Below are 8942 nucleotides of genomic sequence, written 5' to 3' on the forward strand. Positions count from 1 at the left end.
TGAAGGGAATAATAAGTGTCCTAAGAAGAGAGAACATCTACTGGGTAGAATACAAGGAGTTTATTTTCTCCCTCCAGTCATGGGGGTTTGAGAAAGAAGAGAGGGAGAGAGAACCAGGAAAAGGAGAGGAAGAAAAAAATATTTTCTTATGAAGAATTCTAACCATGTATACAGTGCATTATTTATTTTTCTTAAAATATATTTGAAGTGGACATTGAGTGAATAAAGTAGCAAATTAATGTGTCACTGACCTCAACAAAAGGGATAAAACTGATTCTTCTGTCAACTTTAAATCTCTGGCCGAAACAAGCATTTGAGTAATTTCAGGGTTCAGTTCCTCCACAGATTTAAGGAAAATTTGTTCCTTCCTTTAACATTCGAGAGAAAACCTAACTGAAATATATGCAGAGGGTGGGGACTCTAACAGTGGATGCTGTCCTCTTTGCATCCGTTAGCAACTCTGCTGTTGATTAACACAAATAACCAGCAGACCGAGAAGTAAGTACAGGCTGAGCACGACTACCAGCACCGGGAGGTTGGAGGAGCTCTGAAAGGTTGTGTGGAGAGGAGCACCCATTGTGTTCAGAGCCAGTGTTCCCTCTACCTGTGCTTCTGCCTGAGCTCTTCTTCCACAGGGGGCTCCTTCTCTATGGCAAACATGGATCCCAAACAAGGAGGGAGCTGAGAAATGGATAGTTTAACCAAAGTGATGTCTTTCTTAACAAGTAAACTTTTTTAGTCTTTTGAAAAATATCTTTCTTCAATAGCCATTTCTATTTCATTTTGTGTTGGTATTTCCCTATGAGAGATGAATCTAACCTGCTGCAAAAGCCCAAGGGTATAGATTGTTTTATTTCTGTGAATTTCGATGGTACTAAAACAATAGTTGGAAAGAATAAAAACAATTATTTCTTTTGTATTTCCTCTGTAGTGCACACCAGAGTCTCAGAAGGGGGCCTTTGAGAATGTAAGCAAACATTTGAGCCTTGTTTCAGCTCATTACAGCACTGTGTCTATGCCTATGTTGTGCATGGGGAAGGTCCCTAGTGCATTCAGATCCTCTAGGGTTGCAGGAACCCAGAGGCAGAGGCATATGAAGGTCAGAGACACTAGCAGAGAGACAGAGTGGGACTTGGAGAGGCTGAGTGCAAATGTGTCTTAGGTTGGGATCCCCTAGAAACAGTCCCTGAGAAACGCATTTTTAAGCCAGTAGTTTTTTGGAGAGATATACTAGTTAGGGTTCTCCAGGGAAACATAACCAATAGGATATATACAGATGTATAGGAAGAGATTTATTATATCACTAGAGGCCTAGTGCACGAAATTCGTGCACTTACGGGAGGGTGGTCCCCTCAGCCCAGACTGTAAGAGGACACAGGCCAGGCCAAGGGACCCCACTGGTGCATGATCGGGGCTGGGGAGGCACGTGAGAGGGCTCCAGGGCGTGTCTGGTCGGACCCCAGCAGCACGCTAACTTACCAGTCAGAGCATGTGCCACCTGGTTGTCAGTTTACGTCATAGGGAGCAGTTGAGCAGTCTTAGCATATCATTAGCATATTACACTTTGATTGTTTAAATGGCCGACTTGACACTTAGCATATTAGGCTTTTATTACATAGGGTGATGCATTTGTTCATGTGATTGCAGAGGCTGAGACATCTGGTGATCTGCCATCTGCAAGCTGGAGGTCTAGGAAAGCCACTGGAGTAGTTCCAGTCCCATCCAAAGGCCTGAGAACCAGCCGAGCCAATGGTATGAGTCCCAGTTCAAGTCTGAAGGGCCACGAACGGAACACAAATGTCCAAAGGCAGAAGAAGATGGATGACTCACTTCAAGCAGGCAGCAAATTCTCCCTTCCTTGGACTGTGATGCCATTCATTCTCTCAACAGGCTGGATGGTGCCCCCTGCATTGGTAAGGGGTGGTCTTCTTTACCCAGCCTATCAATTTGAATGCTAATCTCTTCTGAAAACACCCTCACAGACACACCCATAAACAATGTTTTACCGGCTATCTGAACATCCCTGAGCCCAGGCAAATTGACACATAAAACCAACCCTTACAGGAGGTGATCCAGGAAGTTGGAGGAATGAGGATATGATACAGAAAAGCCAAAAAGCCAATGGGCAGGGGGTATATTAATTGGGTGACTATAATGGAAAACTGATGCTCAATCCTGCCCTGGACCCTCTGAGAGACTATGCATGTCACTTTCCAACACAATAGGCACTAGCCACCTGTGGCTATTGAAATTAACTAAAAATTTAAAATTAAGTTCCTCATTTTCACTAAGCACATTTCAAGTACTCAATAGCCACATGTGGCTAGTCACTACCATATTGGATAGAGTGGATGACAGAATATTTTCACCATCACTGAAAGTTCTCTTGGACAGTGCTCAACACGGAATTGTCCTACCCAAAGGACAAGGGAGCTGGGGTAATTATCTACCAATTTTCAACCGTTAGTGGATACGGGTCATTCATGGAGCCTTAGCTATCTTACAGTCTGGCAGTCTTCCTCCACCAGAGACCACTCTCAGGCAGAGCGATGTACAGAGCCACCTATGTGTCCAGGTATTTCTGGCAGGTGACCCCTGTAATAGCTGCAGGGGCATATGGGGGGCATCGAGCATCTGATACAGTTGCATCCAAAAAAAGATGGGAGGCAGAAATCTTAAGAGACACAGTGAAGATTAGAAAAGAAAGCCTGTTAAACAAGAAAAGAGGAGGAGGAGAAGAATAAAAAGGAAGAAGAAGAAAGAAAGCCAAAAGGGAGGAGGGAGGAAGGAAGGGAGGAAGGAAGGAAGAAGAAAGGAAGGAAAGGGGGAAGGGGGGAAGGGAAGGAGGAAGGAAGGGAGGGAAGGAAGGAGGGAGGGAGGAAAAGGAAGGAAGGAAAAAAGGAAGGAAAGAAGGAAGGAAGGAATTCAGAAAACAGCCACATGAAAAGTACAATACATCACTTGGTCAAAACAAGGACCTGTCCCATCACCAAGGAAAGATGCTTGGCAAACATCTATATTGCACAGCTGTCCTGCTGGGAAACCCAAGCCTGCATGCACCCACACACCCCAGCCTGTTCCTCTCTCAAGTGGAAAGCTGACCTCACTGAGACCCAGCCCCAGGCCATGGTTTACTGCCCTTTTAAAAGAGTATTACAAATGGGAAAGGGAGCCAGGGCAGGACTTATTGCCTAGACAAGCAGGCAGCAGATTAACGAGAACAGTGTCAAAGCTTCTGGAAAGAGAGCATAATCCTCCCAACTCCTCCTTCCTCCCCGGCCTGCCTGATGACCCAGGAAAGTATTAAACCTTTGCCAAGCTGCCTATCTGGCTGCTTGATGGCTGAAGTAATTTTAACAGGAAACATTATTAGAGATCAAGCCTGGGATCTAAGCACTCCTGGCGAGGAAAGAATATTAAAATCTTTCTTGTTTGTATACAATTCCCTCAAATATTTTCCTGAGATTCGTGTGTTAAGTTGAGAAAGGGAATCATTCTCCTCCCTGAGTAAGAAAGAAGGGGGTCATGGTGTGGAGGGTGGGCTATAGGGGATGACAAATAAAAATGAGAGGCTGCCAATTGACTGGGACCTGTAGCAAGTGGTAAATTTCACCGATGAGTAAAGTCAATCTCAGATGCCCCGAGAAAATGGAGTGAGAAGGCCACTTCGCCTTTGCCGTATTCTCAAAAATCAAGAACCCCCGTGGAACCATGAGAAAAACATCAGACACACCCAAGTTGAAGGACAGTCTATAAAATTCCTGAACTGACAAGATCATAAACACACACACACACACACACACACACACACACACACACACACACACAAGAAAAGACCAGGAAACTATCACAGACCAGAGGAGACAAGGAGAGATAAAGACTAAATGCAGCCCTGGCTGGTTTAGCTCAGTGGATAGAGCATGGGCCTGCAGACTGAAGGGCCCCAGGTTGGATTCCAGTCAGGGGCACATGCCTGGGTTGCAGGTTTGATCCCCAGTGGGGGGCATGCAGAAGGCAGCCAATCAGTGATCATTGATGTTTCTATTTCTCCCTCTGCCTTCCTCTCTGAAATCAATAAAAATATATTATTAAAAAAAGACTAAATGTAGTAAGATAACCCAAATCAAAGTCCAAATAAAGTAGAGAGTTTGGTCAATAGTTAGGCGCCACGTTAATTTCCAAGTTGTGATAAATATACCACAGTTGTGTCAAATGTTAATAATAGGAGAAACTGGGTGAAGAAAACTCACTTTTGTATAAACCTAAAATTATTCTAAAATAAAGCTTACTTTTAAATAAAGGCTGTATTACCAAAGACCAATTGCATAATTCTACTTCAGGCTAGTCCTGTGATGGGAGGAGCTACTGCTTTCAGTTAGGAGAACCAGTCAGACCATCCAACTTCTAAAAGTTTGTAGAATGACAAGTAACCGAGAAATTTGACCCGAGGACATTGAAATACAGAGAAAGATCTTTCTAGCTGAGGTTCACAGTTTGGCTGTTGGACAAAATAGGAAAGAGCTGAGCTGATATTTATCCGGGTCTCCCCAGAGGGCATGGAGAGAATACGTTATGATACCTAAATGTTAGAGATATTGGAGGGTAAATAAATGGGTATATAACAGGGAAATATAAACAATAAGAGAAAAACAATCCTGTTCCCTTACCTGATTATCTTAAACTTCCTCAACTATTAAAAACTACAAGGAAAGGTAAAGGTTTTATGTGCCAGAGAAGGTAAAAGATAATATATCAAAATAAGTTTAACTTGACAAAGTGTAATATAAATAGTTGCGTCCAGACGAGTGATGGGGAAATTAACTATGCTTTATGTGCCTGAGCCAAACAGAATGGTCTCGAATCAGTGGTAACAGATGGTGTACAGAAATTAAGTCCAGCCCAAAGCTTTCAGATAAGTCAGTTAAAATTAAAGGAAACAAAAACGTTGAAATGTGTATGCCTTTAATGTGTGTGCTGTGCACGCTGGCCTACTGACAAATGACATACAACAGAGATTTCGTTCCAATGACAAAAATTCTAATTCAGGGAATTTTTTTGTAATTATTTTAATTGACTTTCATTAAACACACACACACCATATTTATATGACAAATAACTGAATAGTTAACAATTCCAAGACTCAACAACTTCAGCAAGTGTTCTATAAATGGAAAAAAATCCTCCAAACCCACTAACAATATAACTGGAAATATGGAAAACTTTACCCAGTTTACAAAAAGAAATCCCTGAATCATATGAACCAAACAAATAAAGAACCCAAATTGCTGACTTGGGGTTTAGGAGGATGAAGATGAAACCATGGTAGGAAAAGCAATTAAGATGAGGGGACTGTAATTGCAACAACGACACAGCTGGCAACAAGACTTCTACACATGCCCATGTGATGACATGAGATGCAACACTTTTGCTAACCCTCAAACTTATTCCATGTGACCTAATTACTCTCAAAAATGTGCCACCTCATCTTTCCCTTCCATTCAATTTTCACCCGTTTTCTGTCTCAGTGTTTCATTATTTGGAACCATCTGGGGCATGTATGCATACCAGGATGCTAACTGTGACTTTGCCTGGTCTCAGCAGAGGCCCCCATGCACGTTGTATAGGCACCATCCACTCTACCGGTAAGTCCATGATCATTGCCTCTCACATTTTAGTATGTATAGAAGCTGCCTGGGGATCTTGTCCCAATGCAGGTTCTGTAGGTTCAGGGCGGGGGGGAGGGGGGTGAGTCTTAGTGCTTGCACATCTAAAAAGCTCCCAGGTGAAGTCGATGCCTGTGGTCCAAGAACCATACTTTGAATAGCAAGCGTCTAGAAGGGACCAGCTGAGAGATGAGTGGCTTTGCAGGCGTGGCCGCTTCACTTCCCTCTGGGCTGCACGGCAGAAGACAGAGCCCCTGGCATGTTGAAACACCCAGTCCTGAAGACCTTCTTTGTAGACAGCGCTCTGATGCGCTCCAGGGTTTCCCCTTTCCTGGAAGCCAGCAGGAGGGGGTTTTGAGAGAACTCCAATCGCTTAAGACACAAGGGGATGGCTGCCTGATTCCCGCCTGTGTTTAGGTGAGAGGTGGGGTTGTGAGGGGAATTAACTGACTTTTAGAGTTTACAGGAGCAAGGATGCAGGCAAACAAGAAAAAAAAATCCGCATGTGGAAGCTACCATACCGGATGGAACCAATACCAGATTACAATTCTCCCAGGAAAGTAAAAACTCCCTCACCTTTGCTACTAATTCCTGTTTCTCCAAATAGCAGCTAGGGAGCAGGGAGAGGAGTAGAGACTGACAAGAGAGAAACAGCCAGGAACAATGCCGGCATTCCCCAGCGAGACCCCCCTAGCCATGAGCCGAAGCTGGCCTGATCCACAGGAGGGGAAGCTCTCGGGAAGAACTGAAAATGTGGCATCATGACTTCGTCTTTACGACTCGTTTCGTACATGCATCACTTATTTTTGAGGCCTGTCAACAATGCTGCCCCATTCATTTTAAAAATAATAAAAGAGCACAGAGTGACATTCTAAATGTACATGTAAAAGATAACAGCAATACTTTGAAAAATAATGTAGCCATCATCTAGTTAGCATGACCTTGAAGACCTCAGCTCCATTTCTTTTCTTGACCTCTCTGAGTAAGTCACTCATTTGCTTTTAAATCTCTGTGCTTGAAACTGCTTATAGCCCAGCTGGTGTGGCTCAGTGATTGAATATGGACCTATGACCCAGGAGGTCACAGTTGGATTCCCAGTCAGGGCACATGCCCAGTTTTGAGCTAGATCCCCAGTGTGGGGTGTGCAGAACGATTCTCTCTCATCATTGATGTTTCTATCTCTCTCTCTCCCTCTCACTTCCTCTCTGAAATCAATAAAAATATTTTTTTTTTAAAAAAAAGAGAAACTGCTGATATTACAGAATCTGCCTTTACAAGGAGGACATTTCCTCCAGAAAGGCAGCCAGGAAACTTCCAAGCCAACTGGATGGTCTACATCCAGGTGACCTGAAAAGCAAGACACAAAAACACGTGGGCAAGTCTGAGTCACAGTCACAGGCTGCCTGTGTCTTCTGGGGAGCGCTACTGTAGTTTAAGCAGTAAATCATCAACTGCAGAAATATAACCACTGGTTACACAAACAACTCAATTGGAGAGTGCCCCCCTGAACCTCTAACGAGTGACATGTGGGCAGCGAATGCCCTGCAGGCCGCCTCGGTGTGTTTGCTTTTGAAAAAAAGAAAATTAAAAACGCATCAGTTCCCCTCATCTGATGACTCATCTCATTAGCAAAATGCAATTGAAACAACTGACTTTTGAATTAAAATGCTATTTCCAGGGGAGGAGGGAGAGCGCATCTGCCATTGATAAAGAAATGAACCAGCTGAGAAAATGTAATTCCCTCGATTAGGACAGAACAGAGCACAGGGACACAGATCTTTCTTCTGATGAGCGGTGATCTATGAACAATTCCAAACTTTCCATTTACCCACGTGGCATCATAATCACAGTGACCTTTCTCACAGTGGGACTTTAAAATTATAAGGTTTTCCTCCTTAAAATTTATCTTTAGGGCTGAGACCGAAGATAAACACACACACACACACACACACACACACACACACACACACACAGCATTTTACTTGGGAGGAAAAAGATAAGGGTTTAGGCTTGTCTAATGAAAGACTAGATAACAGCAGGCAGTGAGAGCTAAGAGTTTTTCCATGATGACCCAAGTCGACCCACAGCATTCCCACTTACTGATAATGAGAAGCACATAGTCCAAATAGATAGGTCGAGAGAAAGTAAAGAATGAGCTTTATTAAAAGACAATGTCTATTTCTATCAGTCCGAGGTACTTCATACTTCACACTGTCAGCACATGACATAGGAGTCCTAACACAGAACTCTTGCACTTTAGAAAATAAGGATTCGGACCTCACAGAGGTATAGCTTAGGGCCAGACCCACCTGGGCAGGACCAGGCATCCAGCAAATAGCCCATCACCACGTCACGATGAAAGGGGCTGCAAGCAGAGACATAACTGGCCAGCAGAAGTATGTTGACCTGGGGGAAACGCCACACCCTCCATGTCAGAGCACACCAAGCACTGCAAATAGTTCTTCTGTTATTTGCCAACTTGACTTCAATTTGCGGAAAGTCTTGCATATTTGTGTGAGGAAGGGGGGTAGAAAGACATTAGTAGAAGATGCTTAGAACAAAGTCTCCCAGACCAGGCACTTCAAGCCCCTAACTATGACTTTGAGGCCTTGCACAAAACTTGCCACCCACCCTGGTGGCTCTTTTCTTAGCCTTCTGGTTTAAATCTCCCTCCTGAAACTCTCCCACTGTGTCAGTCAGTATAAGTTTGTTGTCTCCAGAAGATAGATATAAAAATATGCCCGGTGTAGGGGGGCCCACCAGCAGAGCTTCTTTCTTGGGCAATTCTACTTGAGTCCCTGTTGCCCCAGGGTCCCCAACTATAAAATGCTCCGTGTCATAGGGCTCTTAAGAAGATTGATTTGTTGACATAAATTGAGCAGTTAGAATAGTGTCTAGCACCTACTAAGCCCTATGTAAGAATTAGATAGTGTGGTATTTATTTATTCATTTGTGCAAAGAAATGTTCAGCATATATTATATGCTAGGCAATGCTTTTGATGCCAAAACACAATAATAGCTGACATTTCTCGAGCCAGGTCCTGTGCTAAACATTCTATATTTGTCTTATTTAATGGGAGAGGGAAAAAGCAACAGTTTGTGTTAATTGACTACTATGTGCCAGGAAGGTCTTATCTTAGAAGTCAGAGAGTATCTTGCCCACAGTGAAGACTTGCTTTTCTTCAACACAAAATCTTAAGCAGACCAATGCCTTTCTGAGGGGGGAAAAAGACTAAAACGCAATAGTACTTTTGGGGAAGAGAAAATGTGTATGCATCT

The 8942-nt window shown here is 43.5% G+C and overlaps 1 pseudogene; it reads left to right on the forward strand.

Moving 5' to 3' along the window:
* Nucleotides 1-5553: 5553 nt before the first annotated feature.
* LOC107184046 overlaps nt 5554-8942 on the forward strand; it is an 18734-nt pseudogene continuing 15345 nt past the window's right edge.

The sequence above is a fragment of the Myotis davidii genome, unplaced genomic scaffold (assembly GCF_000327345.1).
Source record: "Myotis davidii unplaced genomic scaffold, ASM32734v1 scaffold143, whole genome shotgun sequence".
Classification (NCBI taxonomy): Eukaryota; Metazoa; Chordata; class Mammalia; order Chiroptera; family Vespertilionidae; genus Myotis; species Myotis davidii.